The 20,562-nt window shown below is 40.2% G+C and overlaps 1 long non-coding RNA gene and 1 other non-coding gene across 2 annotated transcripts in view; one reads left to right on the forward strand and one right to left on the reverse strand.

Annotated features, from left to right (window-relative positions):
* The window catches only part of LOC126024448 (uncharacterized), a 601,864-nt gene that overhangs the window by 95,151 nt on the left and 486,151 nt on the right, over positions 1-20,562 (forward strand). The gene's annotated exons all lie outside the window — the stretch shown is intronic.
* On the reverse strand, positions 17,832-17,964 carry LOC126024847 (small nucleolar RNA SNORA51). Its single transcript, XR_007500945.1, has one exon. It is a non-coding gene; the product is annotated as a small nucleolar RNA SNORA51 (small nucleolar RNA).

A 20,562-nucleotide genomic window follows, 5' to 3' on the forward strand; every position in this document is an offset into this window, starting at 1 on the left:
AAAGCAGTTTGTAGAGGCAAAACATTCCAGTGAGCCTCCTGGTCTAGGATGTACTTTTGAGGAGATTGATACAAACTTCTGGAATGACTACAAAGCCCAGGAAGTAAAAATATGGTCTAGCACATAAAAATTCTTTTGTGAAACTTTGCTTCCACAGCCAAGGGATCCTGGCAAAACAGGTTACTTCAGGAATGTTAGCGCCAAAGGTTTTAGAATTGAGCTGCTGCAAAAGTTAACGTCATTTAAAAAGAGCAGTTTTAAAAACGCATGGCTTCTCTTTGCTAATCTCTTAAACGCCTCAGGATCTCCATGAGGAATTCAGAACTTTAGAGGCCCAGAGATATACTCTTTGGCAGGAAGGAAGAGAGGTATATGCAAAGTTTGGCTTTCCCAGGACCTCTGCCTTTACAGTTAATACTGCTTTTACTAAAGCAATTACCCACTTAACTGTTCCCAATGAAGTTCTTGATTATTCTTAGCTCCTAGGGTGCAGTGGTACTTTACTTCTCTTTGGTGGGGGAAATTGTGGGCATGTTTTTCCAGTTTCTGCTACTGTATTTGCTTCATGCTTACTTTCTGGGTAGCTGCATTGTCTATTTTCCTTTATTTTCACAGGAAACTTTACCAAATAGTCTTACCATCTTCAGAAAATGTATTCTCAAATTGAGTTTCAAGATCATAGAGATAGCTGTGGCTTCAAGGTTTGAGGTCAATATGAAAGTCCTGATATAAGAAGTCCCCCCTAAATTTTTGTCTAGGTTTAGAAGTCAGATTTCCTTGTACTAAATTCTGACCTTGCAATATGCCAGTTGTGTACCCAAGGGCATTCAGGTTGCAGAAAAGTAGGTTCAAAGGTTAAAAATGCTATAGGTAAAGTACTTCACACAGTGTTTGGGCCAAATGAAAGAAAAATAAATCTCAGTATTGTTCATAAGTATTGCCTAAAGATGTTTGATTCTAATTTTTCTCCCTTCTAACTATCACAATGTTGTAGGTAAATTTGCCAGTGTCTTAGAATATCAGTATAGTTTCATGCAATCACTTTAGAGAAAAAGAACTTGTCCATGCCAAGGATTTTTCTAGGATATTTCTTCATTGAGTTCTCATCTAAATATGTCCTGATCAGGATTCCATCTTTAGACTCAACATTTGAACATTCACTCTTTATCATGCTACACAGCCTTTCCTGACATTTTGTCATCCCATTTAAATAAAAAATTACCTTATTGAATAGAAAACTAACTTGGGCAGAGAAAACTCAAACCTTAATCATTTGAATTTGGTTCTGAAAAGTACTGGTCTTTTAAGGGACTGCTATCCACTTAGGTATTTAAATGACACACATTTGTTCCGAACGATTAACTTTCCAGAGAAAGGATAATACAGATTATTTGTAGTAATATAAACAAAAGCAAGATGTTAATTGAACAGTTACTTTTAAGAGCTATAGTGTTTTAATGGCTTTAAAATACTACTCACTGCATTTTTCTATTATCACTAATTCAAAATTTGCTAAAGAGAAACACTGAAAGGAAATCACTGCATGGAGTATCTTAATTTATATAAACTGGCCATTGAGTTGGCTGCTTAATTCCTTATATCATCTAAGTCTCATCAGAACTTGTGGTTGTTATTATTATTCCTGAGGAGATGTGTTAGGAACTTTGAAATGGAGGTGTAGAGACAGAGTTCTATGGATTGCTGGTCACCAAGTTCTAATTTAGGCATGCATATGCTGTTGCATTAAGTTGGATAAGTGCTGATAGCTTATATATGCATTTCCCAAACACTTGTATGTGACATTGAGTCTATGAGCAGCCCATGAGCTAAAGACAGGAAGACTTTGCCTAAAAGAAAGATTGTCAAAGAATTGCAGTTTGGAGTTTTTAGAGTTAAGAATAGGTAGGGTGTTTAAGTATGGGAGAGGAATGTATCTGAGGCCTGTTCAACAACATCAGTCGGATCAGACATTAGTAGTTAGTGTTGGAAAGTGAACCAGGTCCTGTTTTGCTACTTGCCTTCAATAGGAATGGTTTTTGTTCTTTAAAGGATGAGAAACAATTCTTAGAGTAGGACAGGAGTCTCTCAGTGTGAAGGGAGAAAGCAGCTGCATCTGCTGAGCTGAGAACAAGAAGTTGTAGTGAAGGCGGGTTCTGAGAAGAGCCATAAAATATGGGAGAGTGAGTAAAAGTCAGAGGCTATACAACAGAACTTTCCTCAATAATGGACACTTTTAGTTCTGTGATGTCCAATATAGGAGCCACAATCTACATGTGGCCATGAAATGCGTAATCTTTGGGTATGTGATTAAGAGATTGCATTTTTTATTTTACTTAATTTATGGCAGTTTTAAATTTAAAACATGAATTGCTATGTGTGGTTAGTCCATAATGGGTGGCCCAGTTTTAAAAAGAAATTAAGATGTTATCAGTGAAATCTAAAATACTGTAAATAAAGCTAATCAAATGTTGTGAAGTATCCTAAGATGTAAGAGGGAGGAAACACCTCTTATACATTGACAAAGCACCTACTAAGCTAGATTGAAGCTCACTTGAAAATAGTTGAGACAGCATCAGTTGATCTAGTAGGAGCAAATGAGATCTATATTTCAAATACATTTTCTAAAAATCTTTTATCCCAAAGCCTTATTAGATAGTCCCAACCTACTCAGTGAGGTTTTGTTGACGTTTTTCACTTTGAATAGTTCTGGTGAAGAGGAACCTCTTCTAAGAAGGATGCATATACTTGAAAACTGCCATCATATATTCACACTTAAGTTGCAATTTTGATGTTGCCTTGATCACAAGCCTTAAAAGATGTAGGCAAGTGTACAAAAATTTGTGAACTACTCTGGTACTATCTCTGATTAGTTTAGTTTGAGCTGCTTCAAGCTGAATTTGAAGGGGTATAGTCTTATCTTTAGGATCTCAGTTACTGTCTTACCAGCTTATTTTTCTGGGTGCCACAAGGGGCTCAGGAATGGGTCAAATCTTCAATATTATTATCAAGGAGATGCAAGTAGGAACTGTCTCCTTGGCTAATAACTGAGACTTTTTAAGGCTGACTTACAGAGGCTGTGTTCTTAATAAGATTTTAAGAACCTACCTGTTAGCAGCATTTTCATAATCTTGCCTCTTTCCAACCTCTGCCTGTTCTAAAGCCATAAGTGGCTTCTTGGAATAGCCTCTGTAAATGGGGCAGAACTTCTCTCACAGGAGACAGAGTAAATGACTTAATAGGCCTATCACATCTTAATTTTTTTTATGATTTCATATCCTGGGGTAACAGCGAAGAAGACATGATTTTATTATTATTAATTATTATTATTATATTATTACAGTTTTCCAGTCTGGCTCTTTGATGCTTACAAGTTCAGACAACATGTGGTTTCCAAGCCAGATTTCATAACCTTAAAGTACCTTTCCATTTGGCTCCTGTCCATCCGATTCTGTTTCAGATCTTGTTTATGTTTGACTTAAATCATGAATTGATGGTGGTGTTTATTTTGCCACATGGCTTTAAGGCATCGGAAGAAGACGGCGTTTGGGATAGTGTCTATGTTGGAGCTCAGCTACAAAGCTTGGGTGTCAATGCTTGCTGGCACCTGTCAGATGGCTGAGCCCAGGATCGCCTATTGATTCCGCCTCCTCCCTGTCCTGGCTTCTGAAGACTTGAGCTCTGCTCTAACTAGAAAGTCTCTGTTCTTCAACAAAGGTTTTTGGCTTCCATAGACACAGATTCGGGTAGATGTGTGTGTGTGGCAAGGCTTGAAATAAGATGGGGAAAAATGCTGGGTACAGATTATCAAGGATCTGGAGAGACAGTCTAAGAAGGGGGAAGGTTTACATTTAGTATTTTTCGTTTCATTCACTCAATTTACACTTTATAAGCTTATTAAGAGTACTTGCTGGAGGTAGACATTGTAGTGTGAGGACAGTTATACATAAGGGGAGAAAAATGAGCATTACTAGGTGACTTGTTGCGAACACATATTCTAGCCTCTGTCCTAGACTTACTGAGACAAAACTTCTAGGCGGGTTTCACCAGCACTCAAGGAGCCTAGGATGTATCTCGGATGTGTCTGAGAAGTAAGTGGTAGTAGAAAATGGGAAAGAAAAGAAAATGGGAAAGTAAATATTAAAATATATTGGGGGTCTGAGGAGAATTATAGTAAATCAGTTTTATTGTAAAATTCTGAGGAGATATAGAAATTCTTGAATCAGAATGTGATGAATGGTTCAATAAGTCACAGGATTCACATGGGAGGTGCCAGGGAGGTAGAATGCATGGTGCTGGATTACTGGTTAATTACTGAACACAGCATCAAGGATTCTGGACTGATGCTCAGTGTCTTTGTCTCAGGTAGGCACTTGATGCTGATGGAAAAGACAGAAAACGAGGAGCAAGTCTTTTCCTTACAACCTTACAGAAGTCAGAGGACAAACAGTCAACATGTAGTTACATTTGTATGCTTTGGCCAGTTGGCAAGAACTCTAGAGGAAGGATTCTGTTGAAAGGCAGACAATGAAGTGTCGACCACAGTGTCAGAAGCACAAAGGAGTGTATTGAAACCACATGCCGCCTGAATCTGAAAACATGTTATGATGATCTGTCAACACTTCTGTTGGGCACCTGTATTTTTAGTGGTGAATGAGTTGGTGGAGATGCAGACTGAGTCTGAACATGAACTTGGCGGTTCTGTGAACACGCAGTGTCAGCCTCTAAGCTAGGAGGAACATGGGGTCTTCTCTTGCCACCACACTTGTGACTTAGGTATCTTTGCTCTTAATAAAGTATTCTTTCTGAAGGACTTTGAACTGCATAAATATAGGAAATAAGAAGCCCAGGAAAAAAGTAGTTACTCTGTGTGGTTGGTTATAGGTTTCAATATGCCAGCGCATAACAGAATAAGAGCATTTTAGAGTGGAAAGAGATCTTGGCCTCAATCCATGAATCCACTTATTTCACAGAGAGGACAATGAGGACCCAAAGGTCCTATTCTGGGCACAGTACAGATTGCCTCTTTCTCCATGATCTCTTCCTGGAAATCTCCTATCTCAACTCACCTCTCATATAATAACAGTGATAAAATTGCACATTTATGGATGGCCTCTCTATTCCAGCATTACTACTGAACTGTCTCATTCAACTCCCAGATCACAATTAGATACCAGAGTGGATGCATTCCCATTTAAGCAGAGAGCTGAGAAAGATGGCATTCTTGGCCAAGTAAATTAAATTCCAACAGCTGATTACGTAACAGATCTGGGATTTGAAGGCAGAGATCTGGTCTGGAAACTGTGGCTTTCCAGATGATACTGGGGTTCCTCTTATCTTTGAAACCTTCCTGAGCTTCCATTCCAGGAGGAACTGGCCTCCTCCTGTGTGTTCCAGCAACCTCTTTGCCTCACCACCCTTATCTTCTCAAGCAGCTATTATCAGTTGTTTCATCTGTCCACCACAAAACCGGCCACTTTCCCCTGGGTCTTCAGAGCCTGATTTGCTTACCATCTGTCTCCTCATTGATGAGAAGCCCCAAGAGGAAAGATAAACCATCCCTCTTGTTCACAGCTATATGCATGTCAGGCCTCCAGGAAATGCTTAAGTGCTACCTGAGAAAATGCATGTCTAGAGCATTGGGGCCTTTTCCAGAATGGGGGACCAGATGTCAGCTATGTTTATTCCCTTGCAGCCCTCTCACAGCATACTGGGGCCACACAATGGCTTCCTTACCTCAACTATTTTTTTAAGTCAAGTGGACCTCTTCTTTTTTGAGTCAACAGGATTCCTCCCAGAATGTTGAATCAGATTGGGTCACCAGTGGCTTCTGGGAGCCTGGAAGCTTTTATGTTTTTAGAAATAAAGGAGAAAATTGCACAAAAATGGACAGTGTGGGTTTCTCCAAAGCGCTGTCAGTCTGAGAAGCTCCTCTTAGGTCTGGAGGAAAGATCTGTCTTCACTTGTCATCTAGACTGACAGTCCTAGACTCCCTCCATACACAGCCGGGGGGTGGGGGTGGGGGGAGGAGACACAATATCTACAGAACCTATGGCACTTTATACATAGCCTTAAGGCTCATTGCAGGCAGCAAACAAAAGTACACACACACACACACACACACACAACCAATTCAAAATCAAATACCTTGGATCACTACAACTGAAGAGTTCCAAGCGATTTTCAATTCAACTTTGGAAGAAGCAGAAGTTTCAGCAAACAGCCCAGTCTGCCAAAGTGAAGAGTGACATGGTGACATGGCTAGGATATAGCTCAGCAATCCGATGTGTGTAGATTTTACTTCTAGGCAGTGCCAACTGTGGGGGAGATGATGTCCAGACATTGATGGTACCCCACTCAGGTTTCTCCTCAGGGATCATGTGCATCTCTGACTACAATCTGACTACAAAATAGAAGCCAGCCTGGGTGCCTAATGCTGCTACTTCAGGAAGCACAGAGCAAGTATTTCTGCCAAAAATATAGGCATATACATAAGTATCTGTGAATGGGAGAGCTGGGTAGGGAGAGATGGGAGTCAGACTCCCCCCACCCCCAGCTTGTAGGACTCTGTTTTTCCTTCATATGGTGTCCCCAAAAGATGATACAGATAGTTTTACCTCTAAAAGATATGGACTTCATGTACGCAACAGGCCACCTCCTTGTGTGGTCCCTGAAGCCCTTCAAAGATTAGTCTTTTGTCTAGGGAGAAGAGGGTGGTCTTGCTGTCTGGCTCCTATAGTCCCTGAATGAGGGGCGAGAAAGACCCAGTGGGAATTTCATGGAAGGCAGCTATTGTAGGCTCCCTGAGGAGGTCATATTAAGTGTTCAATGTAATAGGGAGGCAGTCTCTTATTCAGTGCTTGATAAGGACCATTAATAATTCTAAAAACGAGTTGTCTTTTTTTTTTTGAGAACTTGGCAACTATGAGAGTGTCTCTGCCCTCTGACCTCATAGGAAGACTTGCTTTTCCACTCTTGTTCTTGCCATTCAGCCCTTGCCCTATTCCTGCCTTGTCTGGGGTCTCTGGTTAAGCCATGTTTATAAAATCATGACTACATCATGTTGTTTTACAGGCCTAAGTCCTTCCCATTTCAAGTCTGTGATGTTCACCAAGAGGAAGCTCCTTGGGGTACAGTCAGGAAGACAAGGGACATTCCTATCCAGGCACTGATTTTTACAAGTATTTATACCTGGGCCTGTAATGATAAAAAATGAGCCTAAGTGGGAGAGACTTTTGGGGGGTGTTGGGGTCACATTCAGTGGTGTTAAGAGCTAACTTCTGGTTCAGTGCTCAAGGGTTACTCATGGCAGTACTTGTGGGACCATATGTAGTACAAGGAGCAAACCTGGGTCAGCCACAACAAGGCAAGTGCCTTTACCCTTGCATTACCTTTCCAGCCTGAGAGGAAGATCTTGTGATGATTCCAGGGCTCAGAGCCATGATCACACATTTAGAAAATGACAGAGAGAGTCGAGGGCTCTATTTGGTTTCTGAATCGCAAATCTTAAGTTTGGGCAATAGTGCAGTCAGCCACACTGAAAATAAAATCCCTGATGGTCTCCTCTTTTTTTAGGGAGGGTTCTACTGACCTCTCCTCTTTTTTTTTAGGGAGAGTTCTACTGACCATTGCCAGGAGGAAACCATTCCCCTTGCGGACGCATCAGGAAGACACCAAGCTGATACTCTATGCATCCCATAATCCCATAGGTGAGTTATGGATCAATCTTTTTCTCTTACCATCAGTGACATAAAATTATTCTAGAAAGATATTTTATGGTATTTGTAGCTTTTGTTTTTATTATTATTTCATTATATCTCCAGACACCTACCAGTTCTGAATCCTCCTGTATTTGTCTCCTGGAGTCTGTATCCCTTTCTGGTCTGCCAGGCTTAAGGTAGAGCTCCACCTTCTGGTGATTGTCTTCCTCCCCCAACCCCCAACCCCTTTTGGCTATTGTCCCTTTACGGTTCCTTCCTCTTCAGAAATAGACTGACAGCTGATGCTGGCTCTTGTCCCTTGGGTGTGGGAAATCTCTCTGCACAGCTTGCAGGCTGATTGCTATGGATTGTGGTTGGACCTAGCCTCCTCCTCTAAGGATGGTGTTGGCGCCTTTCTCTGAGCTAGAGTCTTCCCATGAGACCAGGGACCTGGCCACCAAGGAAGGGATAACAGTTGGCCTTGGAACTCAGCAGCCAAAAGTACATAATTCATGAGGGTTTTCTTCCACCTGGAAGCAATTATATGAATAGATGAAGCCTCTGGCACCTTTTTCTTTTTCTTATTTTTTTTGGAGGGGGAGTTGCCATACCTGGTGATGTTCAGTGGGTGACTCCTGAATGTGCACAAAGAAATTGCTTCTGGCAGACACCAGGGATGATATGGGATGCCTGGGATTGAACCTTGGTTAGCATCATACAAAGCAAGTTCCCTATCACTATCACTCTGGTCCCTCTTTTTCTTTTCTTTTTTTGTTTTTCTGATGACTAGGTATGAGTTTCAGAAAAATAAATTGTGGGTTGAGTACAAGTTTCAGACACTTAGAATCTTGGGATTGAAAAACATTCCATTTGGTTGCAAGAGAAACAAGAAAGAGAATATGATAATGGATGTGTGTTTGCGCAGTTTTTCCTTCCTGTGGGAAACAGAAATGTCTCTGTGGAAAGACATGGCGTTCACCTTTCTAATTGTATCTCCCTGCATTTGGGATACGTCTTCACCCCTACATAATCTTCCTGAAGACATATCATCTCGCTGTTTTGAGGGCTGCTGGGGGTTATCTCTAGTCTAGAGAAGTTCTGTTATTCTTTAACAGAATAGGCAGGGCATGGCTTCCAAATCTTGGAAGTGTTCTTAATATTTGCCTAACAAACCCTAGACCAGTAAGTAGGAGGCCTGATTCCAAAATCACTAGACGAGAACTTCTTAGTGTGCTATTGAGTGAATCCATGTCCCTGCCCCCTACAGATCATAGATTCCTTTACTGTATGGAAATGGAAACACTGAATTCCTTCAAGGATTCTCAGTTCCATTCTACCCCATTATCGCAGGCTACTAGAAGTTAAGTGCTAGTGGTTTTCATTCTGACTCTGCCACTTTCCTCATAAGCCAGGGAGCTCTTTGGCTCTTCAAGTATTTATCAGTTCAAAGAGTGTCATCACCCTCCTGCTTTAGCCAGGGTGGGAGTGGGGCAGCCGAGTGCAGGAATCTCTCATTACCCATCCTGTGGGAACCCTTGAGTTTCCAGGGTACACCGTCTGGGTGAAGCACTTGTGCTATGTATGAAAGGTTCAGTTCACTCTTGGGGGTCTCATCTGAGTCTGTCTGGGGAAACTCAGAAAAGGCAGACAGACCCAATGGGATGTATATGATCCTGTGCCCAGTGTCACTAATGACTATAATTAAGACTCATATTTCAATTAAAATAAAGGCATTATCAACAATTCAAAGAGAACTGTAAACAGATTCTGAATTGTACATGTGTTTGTTTATCTGCAGCCAGCCTGGTGGTCTGTGTTTGTTGTGTGTACTGCACACACATATGTACCTACCGAGACACCCATGAGTACATCTGTGCTTGCATCGGAAGGGCTGTATTGAACCAGGTGGAGACATGGATGTTCAGCTACCAGGCCTTGGCCCTGTGGGACCTGGCAACAAACGGTTGGTAAATCATTTGGGATTCTGCGGGTACAGGCACTGTGTTCATTAACGCCTTTTGTCAGGAGCCAGAAGCCCACAGTGGAGTCCGCATATGCCTGACTTAGCTTGTCCAGTAGTGAAATTAACATCATAAAACTCAGCGAACAGAGATGCTATGGGTTTAATTAGTTCCTTAACAATTAAAGAAGAATTATGAGATCTTGAGCATTCCATCTTCAAAAGCAATTTGGGTGGATTGATGTCACGGTCTGACATCTCCCAGAAGTTCTGGACTGCCAAAGCCGATTTGGGAAATTGCTCATAGTAAACCACTTCCAGGCAAGTACATGCACTTTCCCACTGCCTCGCAAGGAGACACTTCCAGGTACATCCCAAACGAACTCCATTTGCAGCCCGAGGCTAAGTGAATAGGAGTTAAATTTTGGGGTTCTCTTTTACATATTTGCTTCCGACTAAAAAAAAAAAGCCTTCCAGCACTCCCCAGAAGTCCACTTTGCGGGCATTTAGAAGATAGGGGTGTGGTCATATGGAATAATTTTCCCATGAATCAGACTTCCACTTTGTTAAGCATCTCTTCTGAACTTGTTTTTGGAGCTATAAAAAAAGAGTCTGGCTTTTAACCTTTTCAGGTTTATTACCTGACATGACAGGGGTTTGCAAATTCTTGAATGTTTGATTAGGAGGCCCTTCATTGACCTGTCACCTTAATCTTCCAATGAGCTCAGATTACTATGGATGTCCTATTTACTAAGTAGCAAGAAGCTTTCTGAAGAAGCTCAGGCATCCTTTATAACTTTGATTTGGATATTCTTGGAATTAGCATTGGAATTAGTCAACTGCTTATAAAAGGTAAGAACTGTAGGCACCACCCCAGATCATCTGAATCTACATCAAAACAAGATGTCTGGGAGCTTTGTAAGCTTGTGAATGAGTAACTCACTCTACTCTATGTTACTATGGTAATCCTTTTGTCTGAGAGAGACAGATCCAGGAGCTGAGTACACTGTGGAAACCAGGTTCTTGGTGGAAGAACATGGCTCTGACTCCTGGAAGGAAAGTGTGGGCCATTTGAGTCTGCCTCTCTTGGATTCTTAATCACTGAATAGTTCTTCTTGAGTCTTTCTGGGTGGCCTCACCACAGCATCTTACTGATCCAGCCAGGGCCCCATGCCACACTGACAGATGGCCCAAAGTAGGACAGACAGAAGAAATGAATGTTTGTCAAATTTGGGTTGAAGAAAACTGTTTCCCCAGTATTGGCTGTCACACAGCTGTCACTTGGGGGCATATGGCCTGGCAGTGAGAGGGCACAGACAAGGTTAATCCTACTCTTACAGGGATTATCACTGGTGAGTAGTAAGTGAGGAAAGTTGTGGCCATTGCCAGCATGTTTCTTAGAGACACAGTGGAGGACCAGCACCACAGTTAATTCCAGAACCAACTCTCTCATGTTCCAGGCTCCTTCCTTCAAAAGAAACATCCAAGTAAAATGATGCCAACATGCATAATAATGATCACCACAATAGTACACCTTTCCATTTTCAATCACCTGCTCTCTGTTAAGCAACACACTAAGTTATTTGTTTTTTCTTTTATTTACTCATCGTAGGGAGCCTTGAACGACTTATTATTATCTACCTTTTGTAGATGAGGAAAGTAGATCTTTGAGATGTGGTTCCCAGGTGAGAGAAGTAAGAGAGAATCAGATGCAATTTCTGCATTCACAAGCTTGTTTTTTTGTCCCCAGAAAAGAGAGAAGCTGACAATAAGGCATTAGGAAGGGCAGACCCCATACAGAAAATGATCACTCAGGACAGTAGACTAAGCAGGAGCCTGGTTATTTACAAAGCTAGTTCAGGACTGCAGACAATGAGACATGACCCTACAAAAACATCCAAGCTCTCTTTGTGCAGTTAGTCCTGGTACATCAGGTGGGAAGAGGATTCCCTTGTGCTTTCCTCTTTGCCCCAAATGCAGTAACATCACATCATCCCTCCTGGAGAGAGGGAGTGCTAGAAGTTGAGATTTGAGGAAGAGGAATAGATATGCTTGAGCATCTTCTAAAAGACAAGTGCCTCCCTCTATATAAATCCCCATTAGTTTGGCTAGAGAGATGAGGACATATTCTGGCTGCAGGTAATGAACTGTAGAGAACAAATACAGGGTCCTAATCAGGCAATGGTGAAGCTGCTATTACAGCACATCTAAGTTGAATCCAAATGTGAAGCTCACAGAATCAATTCTGGGTCCTCAGCTGGGGACTATGACTTTGAATCACTGTGAGCACTACTTGGTCTGCCTAGGACAAATGCTGAAGGCTGTGTGCGCTGCTTTTACTGCTCAGAAACTGATCCTGAAGGTTAGAAGTGCCTTTCCTCTAATAAAGGGAGCAGAAAGACTCTGGTTTGAGTTTAGGGATTCTAGAAGGGATTTAGAATGAGAAAGGGAGCACTGAATATATACTATATCAAAAAAGGTTGATTTGTAAGTATGTGCTTGAAGAAAGGTCAGCCTTTGTTCAGATCATCCTATGATGAAATTATTAGGGTTTCCTTGAATAACTTTGTAAGATTCCCATTTTAAAAACATGGATCCAGTGTAAAGTGATAGTACAGTGGGTAGAGCTTTTCAATTCATGAACATTCTATTGTGCAGATTTGCTCTGGAGGCAATCATAATTGAAAATGGACCAATAACCACACTACTGGAGATGCTCTTTAAGTCTTAATTTTACCATTTATGATTCAGATTACTTCAAGAAAGCTCGACAGTTCATGATGTGTATTTTTTCTGTAGTGTGTTGAAGCAGGTTGGTAGTCAGTTTACAAGACTCATGGAGTCAGCCATACACAAAGTCCTAATCTTGTGACTGTATTGTCTCACATACCTAAAGATTCTTTGCAGATGTAATTAAGGATCATGAAATGGAAAGATAATTCTGAGTTATTGGAGCTTGCTCAATGAATCACAAGATCCCTTATAAGTGAAAGGTGATACAGAGAAATGGGCCAATGAAAGTGGGAAGTTTCTAGAAGCAGGAAAGACATGGAAATAGATTTTTCTTTAAGAGCTTCTGCAAGGAATATAGTTCTGTCTATACATTGATTTTAGTATGTGAGACTTTTGATGCTATAAGTTAAATAATAAGTCTGTGTAATAACTCCTTTCCACAGCCAACACTGGATACAATCTGAATCATGAGGTAGGACAGGTGACAGAGAATGTCACCAGGCTAGCAAGTGACCGGGTCAACCTCCAAACATCTGACCACCAATCACAGGGTATAATTATCCCTTGTCATCTTGTAAGCTATAACAACTGCTTTCATTTTGTACTGTGTTTTATGAGGAAAATATATGCTGTCACAGTATTTCCAAATGGAGAGGATGTGATGGCCTCAGCTTTGGCCCTTGGGCTTTCTGGCTGAACATGCTGGATGCATGCTGGGTACCTTGGGAAAATATTTTAGCAAGTGTGCATCAAAGAGGACTTTGTAGCTCAATGCTGAGGGATCCATAGGAACTAGCTGGATGAATTATCACAAAGACCAAGGATATCATAGGAAGATGTTACAGAGGCATCTTTGGGGATATGTCCAGAGTATGTGTGCCACCAACTGGGAATCTGGGAAGGATTGCTGCTGATTGTGGAGAATATCTTTTATACCTTAGGAAGGGAACTGGTTTTATCTATTTTGGTAATTATGAAAAACTATAAACTTCTATAATAAAGATGTAAATGATCAGTCTTTGCTTTGAAAAAATATGCCACTTTGAATTGATGTATGCAAATTGGATTGTAGGGAATAGAATTGAAGTCTAGTAAGGAGAATTCCAGATGCTACATTAAGGACTTCCCAAGGAAAGCCTCACTAACATCTATTTATTTCATAGAGTGGCTTCTGGGGAATGCCTTCTGCTCCATGGTAGTTATATGCATAGACTTCTCCCTCAAATCTGATCTCTCCAAATCAATGACAACCATATATTGTCTTTTTTTATGATCTTTGGTTTGGCCCCAATATGAGCAACTAGGCTCTGAATGATTTGAGGAATTTGAGCCTATGTATAGCCAGCCGTCTGTCCTGGAGGCTTTCAAGAGACTAAATGTTTTGTTCTTGTGTCCCTGTTTTAATTTTTCCAAAGCTTCCAGGAACAGGGTACATCTAAATGAAGAGTCTGAATAGATAGTAAAAATGAGTAAGACACTTTTTTTTTTTTTACAGGTGTCTGACCTGGATTCTATTCCCAACATCCCATATGGACCCCAAGCACTAACAGGAGTAATTCCTGAGTGCAGAGCCAAAAGAAAGTCCTATCACCCAAAATTTTTTTTTAAAAAAGGAGAAATAGTTGATACAATTTTTCAGTGTACAAAACTAAGGGTTCTAGGAGCTATAGATCAGGAAGGTTAGTGTTGACTTGTTGTAGAACACAATACAGATTGTTGATATTTGAAAGAATTAATCCATTTCAGAAGTATAAAAGCGGCCATTTCATTCCTCAAAGTCTAAAGAAACAAAATTTGAGGATCATATTCCCCCAAACTCACCTCCATAGCATGCAACAACATGCGTGAACAAAAGAATGTCTTAATGAATCTGCAATGAGTTGGGATTGATTAAAACTACTTTCCAGAGACCATGCTAGAAGTGCAGTTCTCAGGAAAATTCTTTCTTGTTCCACTCGAGTGCCTGAAAGATGCTGGGTAACTTTGTTTTGGGAGTGAGCAAAGGGACACAGAGAGTGGGCCATTGAGAGATTTTTAAAGAGAGCCTGGTGTGCTCATTTTAGAAACCGGTATACTAAAGAGGGCCCGGAGATTAGAAATGTTAGAAAAATGGAAGATGTTTTATTTTTGTGATCAGATTATCAGAGGCTATTAGTGCAGGAGTCTCTGGATGGTCCATTTACCTGTGTATTTAATGATGTATTTCTGAGTGACTATTGTGCACCCAGTTCTGTATTGAGCTTAGAGGATATGGAACTGCCTTCTCTAACAGGTGTTTCCCTGGCAACTGGTCTCAAGGTAGAACAAGAAACAACAATAAACAGTAATTTTGTACCCGCCCCCCTCTTCATACCAGCTAGATAAATGTTTCTGGTAGTCTCGACGTTGCAACTTGCCAAGGGATTTTGCATCGGCTCTTTGATAGCATTTAGCTTTCAAAGGTATTTCCCCCCACTGTTATTGCATTAAGATATAGTTTTAAAATATCACAGCATTAGTTTTTTTTATAACGTAAAAGAAATAATCAAGAAATTGTTTAAAGGTGTACCAAAATCCAGACTTCTTAAGAAAGTATATTGTTTTCAACATGAGTAGATACATGCAAGAAAGGATATTCTGTCCCCTAACTTGATAAGTGCAAGCTTTCAAAATACTGCCAAACTGTAAATTACTGAGTACACTGTTTGAAATAATAGAAATAATCTTACTTCCATGATCCCTGTTTTGAAGAAATATTTAAATCAGGTCTTTTTTTCAAAGCTTGAAGGATGATTCTTTCAACAAGTATAAAATAGCCAAATGGGGCCAGAGCGATTGCAGAGGTAGGGTGTTTGCCTTGCATGTGGCCAACACAGGCTGAACCCTGGTTCAATTCCCGGCATTCCATATAGTCCCTTGAGCCTGCCAGGAGCGAGTTCTGAGTGCAGGGCCAGGAGTAACCCCTGAGTGCAGCAGGGTGTGACCCAAAAACCAAAAAAAAAAAAAAAAGCCGAATGACCACAATTTTGATAGTTCTTCAAATTCTAAATCAATGGCAGGAGATACACTGTTGATTTCTAACTGTGATGACCAATGCCTGGGGTCACTATGTGTAAACTTTTGTTTTCATATGGTCACATCCCTGCTTATGGTATTAATGGTCTAGTGGGTATCTCCTTATATCACAGTTTACAGAGTAATCACAACCAATATTTGAAGAAGGCTGTTGCCTGCAGAATGGCTTTTCAGCAGTGCACACAAAATATATTGGAAACTTTTCCCTCTGGGATGCTTCATGTTTACTAGAAGCCCGTTTATTCATGTTTCTACTGATAATATTTATTGGCCTCTAGTTTTAGTTCCTAAAGGAAGTTTGCTTTTTTCCTCTTGCCTTCTTTCTCTATATGCACAATATTTGTCACTAACTTTATATGTAGTGTAAAAAAGTCATTGGCATAAGTATAACATCAGTATAACCTTTTTTTTTTTTGCTACAAAGGTTTAACTTTGAGTTATGTTTCTTTTGGTTTACTTTTTTCTGCATTTTTTGCATTTAGGGATACAATTTATTAATTCCCCAAAAGAAAATAATTTTTTAAATTAATTTTTATTGTGACTAAAGTCAATTACTAATCTTTCACAGCAATATTTAAGGTACATAGTGACAATGAATCAGGGACATTCCCACCACCAGTATTGTCCTCTCTCCACCCCTGCTCCCAGCATACATCCCATGTGCTTTTTTAAGTGTGTTCTAAAATGTTCCTTTACATTTAGGAAAAATGCCAACAAACTGATAGAAAATGACATCTTGACACTGTAACTAACTTCTTGTTAGTAAAAAGGGTGAGTGAATCCCCCTCCCCAAACTCCAATCTGAATGTAACATTTTATTTATTAATCATGTTTATAAGCACTTGAACAAAATCATCAGAGTGTGTGCATACTTTACTACAAATAAAGTTGTTTTTATATTGATGCATACTTTTATTTATTCATTCACTTATGACCTTTCTTTAATTATAATGTTTGCCATTAACACAGCATTATTCCATTTGAGACATGATCCACACTTTTGTGATCTGGAGATAAAACAAAAGCAATAGCACACACATATTTAATTAATTACACTGTAATGTAAAATGAGATAAAATACTTAAGATATTAATAGGATCTTTTAGGCAAACTAACAGCATTATCTTTAGAGTGTGTGAAAATTATTAATGCATGATGATTATATGCAATCACAAATGATTTTTTTGTTTCACATAAATGAAATACTAGGGTTGCTTGTCCTCCTTTTTTGGGGGGGCCCATACCTGGCAGTGCTCAGAAACATGCCTATAAGTGCTCTGAGGACCATATAAAGTGCCAGGGATCAAACCCTAGTCTATAGCATGCAAGGCAAGTGCATTACCTGCTGCATCCACCTACTCTCATCTTAAAAGGGACTCTACTGGGGCCAGAGAGATAGCAGTCTTACATGAGGCCAACCAAGTTTTATCCTCAATATCCCATATGTCCCCTGAGCAGCACAGGAGTGATTCTAAGTTCTTTTTTTCCTGGCTCTACACTCAGAAATCACTCCTGGCAGGCTCGGGGGACCATATGGGATGCCTGGATTCAAATCACTGTCCTTCTGCATGCAAGGTAAATGCTCTACCTTCATGCTATCTCTCCAGCCCCGATTCTAAGTTCAAAGCCATGAGAAATCCCTGAACATCAGCTGGTGTGGCAAAGTGTGTGTGTGTGTGTGTGTGTGTGTGTGTGTGTGTGTGAGTGTGTATGTTGGGGAGACACTGCTGTCCAGCCACTGGCTTCATCACATCTCTCTCCAGAAGGTCAAGACCAACCAATAAAATCTTTGGATTTAATTTTGCATTGAATTCAAGTAACTCTCCCTCCAATCCTGAGTGAATTTATCAGCTGCTTTATGTATATATTTACCCCAGGTAGAGCTCCTGTTCAGTGCCACATCCTACTGGGGCATCCTACTTGACTTGGTGATCAAGTAGATGGTATCAAACTTCAAGGGTTTCCTTATCCATTGCTGGACTTTCTTTGATCTCTTTTACACAAGGTCGTTCCTGAAGTATTCCACCTACTTTCCTAGTATTTCTAGTTATAGCTAAATTTGTAGAGAGGACTAAATTTATAATTTTGTATCCTGGAATTCCATGCATGAAATCAAGCCCAGAGTCCATAGGGTAGTGCTCGAAGCCATTCATACTACAGAGAATGGTTCCTGGATGTTCATACTGTTCTTCCCCATGTGGCCACATTGAGAGTGTTTCCAACCCACATCACCATTTCTAATTCTTCCTCAGGTAGGGTGTAATATCACCTCTTTAGACCTTCATATCAAAGTTCTCTGGCCTTTTTAAAATGGATTTTCTGTGCAAGTTCTCAGGGACTCTCAGGGACCTGAATTATAGTTCCAGATTTACCTTTTCTGTCTCTTTTATTGTCCCCCAATTCACAATACAGACCAGGCAAAGGGCCTGTGTTGAGGTGTATATGGGGTCCATTTACTGTACCTCCTCTTTCTATACAGTCAGTGTAAAGAAAACAGCTTGTGGTAAGAATTGAGAGGCCTTATCTTTTCTTTTTTTGATTTTTTAATATATATAATCCTTCACCAGTGCAACATTCCCATGACCAATATCCCAAGTGTCCTTCCTCCTCCCCACCCCACACCTTTTCTGTCTCTTATTTACTCTGTGACTTTGCTTTTTTCACTTAAGCTTTCTGTGGCTTAACTTTTTCCTTTTGTAGAACAACCTTACAACTTCCTGTAACAAAGTTAATGATTCCCACCTTGAAGGAAACTCATCAAAATAAAGGTGACAATATTTTAAAACTAAATGGAATATTATGCAGCTGTCAGGAGAGATGAAGTCATAAAATTTTCCTATACATGGATGTACATGGAATCTATTATGCTGAGTGAAATAAGTCAGAGAGAGAGAGAGAAAGATGCAGAATGGTCTCACTCATCTATGGGTTTTAAGAAAAATGAAAGACATTCTTGCAATAATAACTTTCAGACACAAAGAGAAAAGAGCTGGAAGTTACAGCTCACCTCATGAAGCTCACCACAAACAGGGATGAGTTTAGTTAGAGAAACAACTACGTTTTGAACTATCCTAATAATGAGAATGTACGAGGGAAATAGAAAGCCTGTCTAGAGTACAGGCGGGGGTTGGGTGGGGAGGAGGGAGATTTGGGATATTGGTGATGGGAATGTTGCACTGGTGATGGGTGGTGTTATTTACATGACTGAAACCCAAACACAATCATGTATGTAATAAATTTGTTTAAATAAAAAAAATTTTTTTTTTTTTTTTTTTTTTGGTTTTTTGGGCCACACCCTGTGACGCTCAGGGGTTACTCCTGGCTATGCGCTCAGAAGTTGCTCCTGGCTTCTTGGGGGACCATATGGGACGCCGGGGGATCGAACCGCGGTCCGTCCTAGGCTAGCGCAGGCAAGGCAGGCACCTTACCTCCAGCGCCACCGCCCGGCCCCAAATAAAAAAAATTTTAAAAAAAGTAAAGTGTCCTGTGGAAAATTTATGTCTACTGTGTGTAAATTCTGCACCTTCTTTTTTCCTCCTGTTCCTTAACCATGCTGATTTAATGTTTTAGTTCCTACTTTAAAGTAATAATTTATACACACATTTATTTTTGCATTAAGCTACATTTAGTGAAATTTGTAAGACCAAGAAATACTTTTTTTCATTCTCCTATTCTTTGTGCCTTATCTAGAATTGCTTCTTAATATGTGTTCAACGGAATTCAAATTTCTCAGTTAATATTTTAGGTATGTGTATATGTAATTTATGCACTTACCCTGGGAAGTAATAAAAGTAAGTATAGAACTGGGAGTTACATTTCAGCTAAAGGTATAATGTGCCTAGAAGAACAGGTTCTGATCCATTAAGGTTTATTTGGCACTGAGCAGAGAGAAGAAAATTTCAGAAAGAATCCTGACCCACAAGGGCAAACTAAAATGTGACAAGATGGATAGGCCTGTTGGAGGAATAATCAGAAAACTTTTCCCTCAAAGCAACTCTGTAAAAGCCAATCCTGCTATGAGCAAAGCCAAGACTAGGGGCCTAGGGTGACAAGTGAAAGCATTTGTTCTTATCTCAGGTATTGAGGGTTGGAGGTAGAGAGAGAGATTTTCATCTTCAAGGTTAGAGATGCTTATGCCCAGAGCCCAATTTCCCCAACCATGTTTGAATGCTATGATCCCTGCCATACACAAGACTGTCATTGTATATTCATTCATTAGAGATAATGATTTTGAGCTTCTGTCCCCCACTGACCTGTGGCAGATGGCTAGCATGAATGCCACATTTATCTAGACACCAGATCATCTCCCGCAGCCCTCTGATGAGCCTGATCACCCAGGAGCCACTTCCATGCAGACCCCTTCTTATCTATTTTTCTCCCTTGGGACTGCAATGGGGTAAACTGAATGTAAACTTCCACTGAGATTTTTGGTTTTTGGTCATGACCAATTTATTTTTCTTTTTATAATTGTTGAATAATTGTCAGGGCTGTTTAGAATTAATTACTTAAGATGGAAATGAAAACAATTTGAACTTCTAGAGGCATTTTTTTAGTTTGCATAACAGTTGTTCTCTCTACCGCATCTTCTCTGTCCATCTTCATACAGTTGTGTTTAAACGAAGCTAAGATATTAAACAGAAGGATATGTTTGTGAATTACATCTACTGAACTTTTTGGTGCTTTAAAGACTGAAGCCAGGGATGGAGAGAGGGAGGGAGCACTTATTGGTTGAAATGGTTTAGAATGGATCCACTTGGTGACGAATAGGCAGCCTATAAATTGGGTGAAAATTTGTATTCTGTAGTACCTACTTTTGTTATTTGTTTAAAAAATGGACTTAGAATAAAACAGTTTTTATTTTGGGGGGACACACCTGGTGGTGCTCAGGAGTTACTCTGGACTATGCACTCAGAAATCGTTCCTGGCAGGATCAGGGGGACCATATGGGGTGCTGAATATCAAACCTGGGTTTGTCCTGGGTCAGCTGCATGCAAGGCAAATACTCTATTGCTGTGCTATCACTCCAGCCCCAATAAAACAGTTATAATCAGTTATTTTCGAACTTCTTTTAAAAAATGTTTAAGGAGCTAGAGAAATAGTATAGTGATTGTGTACACA

Source organism: Suncus etruscus, chromosome 12, assembly GCF_024139225.1.
Source record: "Suncus etruscus isolate mSunEtr1 chromosome 12, mSunEtr1.pri.cur, whole genome shotgun sequence".
Lineage (NCBI taxonomy): Eukaryota > Metazoa > Chordata > Mammalia > Eulipotyphla > Soricidae > Suncus > Suncus etruscus.